The sequence below is a fragment of the Pan troglodytes genome, chromosome 3 (assembly GCF_028858775.2).
Source record: "Pan troglodytes isolate AG18354 chromosome 3, NHGRI_mPanTro3-v2.0_pri, whole genome shotgun sequence".
Lineage (NCBI taxonomy): Eukaryota > Metazoa > Chordata > Mammalia > Primates > Hominidae > Pan > Pan troglodytes.
Genome location: NC_072401.2, coordinates 30,433,489 through 30,443,987, shown reverse-complemented (window position 1 = coordinate 30,443,987; position 10,499 = coordinate 30,433,489). Strand labels below are relative to the sequence as shown.

The 10,499-nt window shown below is 35.5% G+C and overlaps 1 pseudogene; it reads left to right on the top strand.

Annotated features, from left to right (window-relative positions):
• Window positions 1-3,876: 3,876 nt before the first annotated feature.
• On the top strand, window positions 3,877-5,294 carry LOC100609525 (cathepsin B-like; annotated as a pseudogene).
• The last annotated feature ends 5,205 nt before the right edge of the window (window positions 5,295-10,499 follow it).

Genomic DNA, 10,499 nt, shown 5'->3' with positions numbered 1-10,499 from the left:
TCAGGAAAAAGTCCTCCCATACAAAAGCAAATTCAGAAAAAAATATTGGAACAAAAGACTGATGAACCAGATGCAGAGATATCAATGTGAGTATACAGGAAACACGAAAAAACAAGGAAGTATGTCATTTCTAGAGGAACACAATAATTCTCCACCAACAGATCCCAATCAAAGAGAAATTTATAAAATCCTGGAAAAAGAATCAGGAATATTGGTGTTAATGAAGCAGAGTGAGATAAAAAAGAATGCTGAAAAACAATACAAACAAACTAAAAAAAAATCAGGATATGAATAAGAGATTTACCAAAGAGATAGATATCTTTTAAAAATATGGAATTGGAGAATTCATTAAACAAAATACAAAATGCATTGAAAAGCATCAACAATAGACTAAGCAGAAAAAAGCATCATAGAGAATGTGAAAACAGTTCTTTTGAAACAACCCACTGAAATGAAAGTAAAGACAAAAGAATAAAAGAGAATGAGCAAAGAGTATTTACATGTAGGACACCATAAAGCAGGAAAATATGCAAATAATCAGAGTCCCAGAAGGTGAAGAGTAAACAAAAGGGTTAGAAAACCAATTTAATGAAATAAGAGATAAAAACTTCCCAAGTCTAGCAAGATAATTAGATATTCAGATATAGGAGGCTAAATGATAGCCAAATAGATAAAATTCATAAAAGTCTTCCATGGCACATTATAGTCAAACTGTCAAATATGAAAGACAAAGAGAAAATTCTACAAACAGCAGGAGAAAGCATCTAGTCACTTGTGAAGAAACCCCCCATCAGACCAACAGCAGATTTCTCACCATAAATTTTACAGGATGGGAGAGAATGAGATGATATAAGAGATGTAAGAAACAAAACAAAACTGTCAGCCAAGGATATTATACCTAGCAAAGTTATCCTTCATAAATGAAGGAGAAATAAAGTCTTTCCTGGAAAAGCAAAAGTGCTGAGAATTCATCACCATTACACAAGCACTACAATAAGTGCTTAAGGGAGTCCTATACCTGGAAGCAAAAGATTGACACCTATCATCATGAAAACACACACAAATGTGAAATCAACTGGTACAGAAAACAGACAAACAAATAAAAGGCTCAAATATTGCCACTACAGAAAACCACTAAACCACAATGATAAACAATAAGAGAGAAAGAGAAGAAAAAATATATACAAAACAACCAGAAATTAATACAATGACAGAAATACACTATCCTAGCACCCAATGCCAATCACATATTAAGAACAATCTTGAATATAAATGAATGAAACTTCTGATTAACAGATATAGACTGGCTGAATGGATAAAAAATGACTGTATTTTTCCATTTTCACCCTGCTGTATAGAACTTTGCGGAGACTGTAATTTATAAAGGAAATAATTCTGCATGGCTGGAAAAGCCTCAGGAAACTTACAATCATAGTGGAAGGGGAAGCAGGCACCTTCTTCACAAGGCAGCAGGAGAGAGCAAGCATGTGAAGGAGGAACTGCCCAACACTTATAAAACCATCAGATCTTGTGAGAACTCACTCACTATCATGAGAACAGTATGCAGAAAACTGCCTCCATCATTCAAGCACCTCCCACCAGCCTCCTCCCTTGACATGTGGGGATTAAAATTCAAGATGAAATTTAGGTGGGGACACAGAGCCATACCGTATCAATGACAGGATTATATGCTGCCTATAAGAAACTCATATCACTTTTAAAGATACAGATAGACTGAAAATAAAGGGATATTTAAAAAATTCTATGTTAATGGAAACTCAAAGTGAGCCGGAGTAGTTATATCAAATAAAACAGACTTGACATCAAAAACACTAAAATGAGACAAAGAAGATGATATTACGCGATGACAAAAGGATCAGTTCAGCAAGAGAATATGACCATTCTGAAAATCTATGCACACAGCAAAGGAGCACCCAGATAAATAAAGGAAATATTATTAGATCTAAAGAGAGACATAGACTCCAATACAATAATAGTTGGGGACTTCAGCACTCCATTTTCAGCACTAGACAGACCATCTAGAGAGAAAATTAACAAAGAAATGTTAGAATTAAACTACACACTAAACCAAATGGACCTAAAATACTTTAACAGAACATTTTATTCAATAGCTACAGAATACACATTCTCATAACCAGCACATGGAACACTCTCCAAGATAGATAATATGTTAGGACACAAAATAGTTCTTAAAATATTTTTAAAAATTGAAATCATATCAAGTGTCTTCTCAAACTACAATGGAATAAAACTATAAATCAATAAAAAGAACTTGGGAATTTGTACAAATGCATGGAAATTAGACAACATGCTCCTGAATGGCAATTAGGTCAAGGAAGAAATTAAGAATATGAAAATCAAATTCATATTCTTGAGACAAATGAAAATCAAAACACAACATACAAAATGCAGCAAAACAAAATGATGGTATGGTATTTTTTTTCATGTGCTATTGTATTCTGTTTGCTAGTATTTTGTTGAACATTTTTGCACCTAACTTTATCAGGATATTTTCTTGCCTGTAGGTTTGTTTTTTGTTTTGTTTTTTTCATTATTTTTATTGTGTCCTCACCTGGTTTTAGTACTGGGGCAATGTTTGCTTCACAGAGTGAAATACTAGGAAACAGAATACAATAGCACATGAAAAAAATACTATACCATCATAATGTGGGATTTATCCCAGGGAGGCAAAGATGATTCAACTTACCTCAATCAATAAATGTGATATGTCACATCAGCAGAATGAAGAACAAAAGACATATAATAATCTCAATAGATGCAGAGAAAGCACTTGATAAAATTCAACATCCTTTTATGATAAAAACCCTCAACAAACTAGGTATTAAAGATACATACCTCAATCCAATAAAGACCATGTATGACAAAACCACAGCTGACATCAAACTGAGTGGGGAAAAGCTGAAAGTCTTTTCTCTAAGAGATGAAATAAGACAAGAATGCCTGCTTTAGTCACTCCTATTCAACATAGTACTGTAAGTCCTAGCCAGAGCAGAGCAACCAGGCAGGAGGAAAAATTATACATATATATATATATATATATATATATATATATATATACACACACACACATATATATACACACACATACACACATACATATATATACACACACATATATATACACACACATATATATACACACACACATATATACACACACATATATACACATACATATATACACACACATATATACACACACACATATATATACACACACACATATATATACACACATATATACACATACATATATATACACACACATATATATACACACACACATATACGTATATGTGTATGTGTGTGTATATATGTATATGTATATATACATGGCATCCAAATTAGAAAAGACAAAGTCAAATTGTCCCTTTTTGCTGACGATATGATCTTCCATCTAGGAAAACCTAAAGACTCCACCAAAAAACTATTAGATGTGATTAATAAATTTATTAAAATTACAGGATACACAATCAACATACAAAAATTAGTAGCATTTCTATGAACCCATAATAAACTGGCTGAGAAATAAACACAAAATGCAAGAGTAGAGAATGGGTGATTAGATAGGGCATGTGGAGAAGGAGCACACGCCCTGCACCTGGGCTTCTGCACTGACTGAGGAAGTTAACAGGTTTGTGACGGGAGAACGACTATAGCCCAACCCTCACATTCCTCTACCTGACCTAACAGAGACCCCCACACCCACTAAAAAACAAATGCTGTTGGGTTCAAAGGAAGACCTAGCACAGTTTGGTATCCTGGAAAAACTCATCCCTCAGTACCTCCTGTCAGAGGAGAATGTAGCTGAGGTGCATTCATCTTGATGAATCTATGAACTCAGAAAGGTGGATCCAAGATCCATCTTCAGACTTGAGGCGGCTCTTGGCCTCCTTCTGCTGCCTGCTGGTGCTGGCCAGTGCAGGAAGCAGACCTTACTTGCACCCCCTATCCAAAGAACTAGTCAACTATATCAACAAACAAAACACCACGCAACAGGCCGGGCACAACTTCTGCAAAAAGGAATGAGCTACCTGATGAGGCCGTGTGGTACTTTCCTCGTCAGATCCAAGCTACCCCAGAGAGTTAAGTTTGCTAGGACATAAATCTGCCTGAAAGCTTTGATCCACAGGAACAGTGGCCAGACTGACCTCAGAGAGATCAGGGACCAGGGCTCCTATGGCTTTTGCTGGGCTTTGGGGGCTTTGGAAGCCATCTCTGACTGGATCTGCATCCACCCCAATGTCTCAGGGAGGAAATCATGTGGCGGTGTCCGCGGAGGACAAGCTCACCTGTTTGTGTGGGGACGGCTGCAATGGTGGTTATCCCAATGAAGGCTGGAACTTTTGGACAAGAAAAGGCCTGGTTTCTGGTGGCCTCTATGACTCTCATGTAGGTTGCAGACTTTTCCCATCTGTCCTTCCCTGTGAGCATCACATCCATGGCTCCATACATGCAGAAGGGAGACTCCCCCAAGTACAGCATGGCGAGACTGGCCAGACCTACAAATAGGACAAGCACTATGGATGCAGTTCTTACAGTAACTCCAAAGCACAAAGGACATCATGGCCACGATCTACAAAAATGACCCAGTGGAGGAAGGCTTCTCTGTGTATTTGGACTTCCTGATGTACAAGTTCAAAGAATAGCAAGGCGTCACTGGAGAGATGATGGGGGCCATGCCATCTGCATCCTGGGCTGCAAAGTGGAGAACAGCACGTCCTACTGGCTGGTTGCAAATCCTGGAATGGGGACTGGGGTGATAATGGCTTCTTTAGTTTTTATTTTAAGTTCAGGCGTACATGTGCAGGTTTGTTACATAGGTACGCTTGTGTCATGGGGGTTTGTCATGCCGATTATTTCATCACTCAGATATTAAGCCTAGTACCCGTTAGTTATTTTTCCTGATTTCCTCCCTCCTCCCACTCTCCTCCCTGCAACAGGCCCCAGTGTGTGTTTTTCCCTTCTATGTTTCCATGTGTTCTCATCATTTAACTTCCACTTACATGTCTATCAATGATAGACTGGATAAAGAAAATGTGGTACATATATACATATACACATGTATGGAATACCATACAGCCATAAAAGTGAACAAGATAATGTTCTTTGCAGGGACATAGATGGAGCTGAAGGCCATTATCTGTGACAATAACTTCTTTAAAATCCTCAGAGGACAAGATCACTATGGAATTGAATCTGAAGTGGTGGCTGAAATTCCACACACTGAGCGGTATTGGGAAAAGATCTAATCTGCTGTAGGCCTGGCTGGCCATTCCTTGGGGGAGTTTTTCCCTCCATATAGTCAGGGATGGGGATGAGATGGAGGTAGAAGTGTGTTTTATGTTTTGAGTTCACATGAGATACAAGTTGTAGATGTGGCCTGAATTGGATTGGGCCTAACCTATTCATGACCCATCAGAGCTATCTTCCAATAACACACACCAAATTCCGGATACCTCCCAGCCCATTCAGTGGACTGACAGCCGTAGTGCAGACAGTTAGACCACATAAGCCACTGCTGCAAGCACCGTGTGTTTTTTTCCCCAAAGACTAGTGCTGTATGTAGTGCCTGCTGCCCTGACTCTGGCTGCTTTCCCCCACTCCCCCTCCGCCTCCCCTACCTATGCATCTTCAGAGAGCAAGACAGAGACTCAGTGATGGAAAGTGGAGTTTGTAACGAGATGACAACTTCTCCCCTGTGAGCAGTACCTCTAAGCAAGCAGCTTTCCACATTTGTGACAAGTTCAGAGGAGGTATGATGGTATGGTAGCCCTTCGGAGAAAGTCGCATTCTCCTAGGGCCCCTGCAACTATCGAGCTTTGCAATGTCAGAAACTATCTCTGGTCTTGTCCCTGGCATGATTCTTTTTTAATAGGAATTCTATTTTTATGCACCTCAGCCAATCATGTGAATGAATAAGTTTAATAGTTGAAGAAACTATACTAGTTTTACAGATTGCCTCCTAATGTCGTGGCTTAAAGCGAAACTGAGAGGTTATAATCTGGTTCTGACCTGCTGACCTGCTGACCACAATGAAACCAATTTCAGAGGAACCAGCTTTTACTTTTTTTAAAAAAATTACTGCTTAACTCTGTCAAGTTAATAATACATGTCTGTGCCAATAAAATCTTTCTCCTTCAGAAAAAAAAAAGAATGCAATCTCATTTTCAGTAGCGAAAAAAAAAATACCCAGGAATAAATTTTACCAAGGAGGCGAAGATATCTATAAGAAAAACTACACAACCCTACTGAAAGATGTTGAAGATAACACAAATGGAAATACATCCCACGTTCATGGATCAGAATAATTAATATTATTAAAGCGACCATACTGCTCAATGCAATCTGCAGATTCAGTGCAATCCCTATCAAACTACCAATGCTATTTTTCACAGAAATACTAAAAAAATCCCAAAATTTGTTTGAAACCATAAATGAGCCCAAATAGACAAAGAAATTCTGAGAAAAAAAGAAGAATGTTGGAGGCTTCACACTATCTGACTTCAAAATGAATTACAAAGCTATAGTAACCAAAACAGCATGATATTAGTATAAAAGAAGACATATACACTAGTGGAACAGAATTGAGAACCCAAAAGTAAAGCCACATACTTACACCCAGCTAATTTTTGACAAATGTACCAAAGACACAAACTGGGGAACAATGTTCTTTTCAATAAATGGTGCTGGGAAAGTTGAAAACCCATATGCAGAAGAATCCATATGCAGAAGAATGAAACTAGACCCCTATATCTCACCATATACAACATTCAATCCAAGTTTCATTAAAGACTTAAATGTAAGACCTGAAACTATAAAACTACTAGAAGGAAACCTAGGCAAGGTGCTTCAGGGCATTGGTCTAGGCAAATATTTTATGACTAAGACCTCAAAAGTACAGATAACACAAACAAAAATAGATAAATGAGATTATATTAAATTTAAAGCTTTCTGCACAGCAAAAAAATATAAAAAAGGAACAATCAGCCGAGTGAAGAGATAAACTGTTCAATGGGAGAAAATATTTGAAAACTAGACATTCAACAAGGGACTAATATGCAGAATATATAAGAAACTCAAACAACTCAATAGTAAAATACCAAATAATTCCATTACAAAGTGGACAAAGGACATGAATAGACATTTCTCAAAAGAAGACATACAAATGTTTAATAGGTATATGAAAAAATACTCAACTTCACTAATTATCAGGGAAATGCAAGTCAGAACTACAATCAGATATCATCTTATGTCAGTTAGAATAGATATTATTAAAAAGATAAAAATAACAGATGCTGGCAAGGATGCAGAGAAAGAGGACTCTTATACGCTGCTGGAGAAAATGTAAACTTGTACTAGCAATATGAAAAGCAGTATAGAAATTTTTCACAAAGAAAAAGAAAAACCTAAAAATATAACTACCACATGATCCAGCAATCCCAAGGCTGGGTAATTATCAACAGAAAAAGAAATCAATATATCAAAGAGACACCTTGCACTTCCATGCTTATTGCAGCTCTATTCCCAATAGCCAAGATATGGAATCAATGTAAGTGTCCATTAATAAATGAATGAATAAAAATGTGTAATATATACCTAATAAACAAAATTCAGCCATAAAAATGAATGAAATCATGTTATTTGCAGCAACATGGAAATAGAACTAGAGGTCACTATGCTAAGTAAAATAAGTTAGTCACACAAATACAAATATCACATGTTCTCACTCTTACGTGAGAGCTAAAAACATTGATTTCATGGAAGTAGAGAGTGGAATTATAGATACCAGAGGCTAGTCAGGGCATGGGAGAGGCAGAGGTAGATGAAGAAAGGTGAGTTAATGGGTACAAACATACAGTTGGATACAAGGTATAAGTTCTAATATTTGCTGGCATAGTAGAGGGACTAAAATTAGCCGTAATATATTGTATATTTCAACGTAGCAAGAAGAAATGATTTGAACTGTTTCCAACACATACAAATGAAAAATACTCAAGGTAATGAATATCCCAAATACCCTGACTTGATGATTACATACTCTATGCATGTAACAAAATATAAGATGTACCCCATGAATAAGTAAAAAGCTATGTGTCAATTAAATAACTATGTTTCAAAAATCATATGCATAAATAGCTTAAATCAGTTAAACCAATCCAAACTTGGCTATGTACAGTGTATTTCTTAGGTAACACATCTTTTTTTAAAAAAGATGACTCTCAAGAAGGACTCAATCCAATGAGCAAGCATATAAACATTTAAACGATGGTATTAGGCAATATAAAGCTACTGTGAATTTATAGTAGTAATCAATGGTAGAGTTGGGGTATGTTAAAAAAAACTTGGGGAAATAATCATAACACTTTTCTTAAAATGATAATTTGATATGATATTGATGCCACATAGATAGTTGTCTGGAGGTGGATGAGTAGGAGTTTAAAATATAGAACCTATGAAAAAAACTGCAGGGAACCTTGAGTAACTTGTTTTGGTTGAAGTGTGTGTGTGTGTGTGTGTGTGTGTGTGTGTGTGTGTGTGTGTGTGTGTTTGCAGTAGTCCTAGTCAGAATAGTAGATAGTGGTAATAGTTATAGTAGTAGCACTGTTTAATACTTCTATTACTAGTAGATTTTAAAGTTGATGGGAAAAGAAAAAGGATTTTTTTTGGCATATTGATAAATATTTGCTTTTATATTTAATGGGTAACCTATAAAATATTTGAACCTGGGAGTTCAAATTATAGTAGAGTCATTCATGACTCTACTATGTGGGAAAAATTAGAAGAGCTAAAATTAAATGGGAGAAAACTAATTTAAGAGATCTTGGAAACAGTCCAGGACAGAAAGAGTCTCTATCAGTTTGGGACACAGATATGCGGACTCGAAAACTGGGACAAAAATTTTTCAAGACATATGATGAAGGTAGAAATCTATGGAAATTGTCATCTGTTTTGATACTGACAGAGTTTTGTCTTGAGGATAGAAGAAATGAAAACTGACTAGCCTGAGATATGGAACTCATGATAGATTAACTACATCGCCAACTTACCAGACTTTAGAGACACAGAAAACACACACAGATACATGCGTACACAGGCTCTGTCCTTGTGCATTTCATTGGTAGAATGTCAAATAGGCATCCAAACAAATATATAAACTGTATTTTAACTCTATGGTTTCTTAAACGGAATCCTTTTATTAAACATTACCAATTCTCAAACTCTTTTAGGAGAAGAGCTTGGTATATTATGAAAAAAAAAAAGGTGTTGAGTTGGGATAGTGATAGAGAATTAAATATTACATAAGTAAATAAGCACATTTGTTTATTTTAGGTGTAAGGAAAGGTGATGAGGTAGTCTTGAGCAGCTTGAGTTTGAAATGCCTATAAACATGGGATTTCTACAATCAGTTTTCTCTTTTGGTAGATCATAATTTGTCAAGAAATGTCAAGAAAGAGACAGGAATATAAATTTTTATTTTTCTATGTTGAGGAGTAGCTGAAGCTAGAGGATGGGAGGGAGTTTGAAATGTTAACACAGGCAGTGCCTATTCCATTTAATATTTATCAAATTGCCTTCTCTGACTAAAGATTGAGTTATGTCATCACCTATTCCAGTGAAACCAAAGCCATAATCAATAATTACATGAATCAGAGCTTCCTCTTTCTCTGCTAATTTACACTGCTGTTACACAAGCCTATGGCTAAAGACAGAGGGATCCAAATTTCAAAATGCAAACTTTATCAGAAGAGGTGAATCACCACTTTTAATTTCTCCTACTTTGCACTTCAGGTTTGTACAATGTTTTTAGTCACAAATATATAAATAATTCACAGATTTGGCCAATCACTACAGTTTCTTAAAATTCAATTATATTTTTAAAAAAACCTATAGGACAAGCGGAGGGTTGGGAAATAGCTTCTGTTTTACATTTAGATTTAATATATGGGTATTTTATAGAAATTTTAACTTTTAGCACTCCTTTGTAACCATTATTACATTTGGTTATAAATAAATATCATCTATGTACTATATGAATTAAAAAGTCAAAATTTAAGTTAAAACTCAAGTTTTATCGCAAAATCTTTGCAACCACAATGTAAAAAATGTTTAGATTGTTGCTTCCTTAAGGAAACAACAAAAATATCTTAAACTAATAGCTGATTTTCGCTTAAAATTTAGTATAAAATGAACCTTAGTCTTTTAATGCTTTATTAGATTTTTATATACATAGGCTGTTTTGTTCATGAATTTCACATCTGGCTCTCCAGCATAGTCTTTTAATTCTATGGTACAGAAATAATCTTTATTCCCAATTGGTATGTGCATTTCTTTATTAATAATAAAGAAATTATTAATTAAATTAGAGAAATTATTAATTAAATTAAAGAACTTATTAATGAAGGAATTTACATACACATTAATTCACATTAATAATAATAAGTAATTTTTATTCC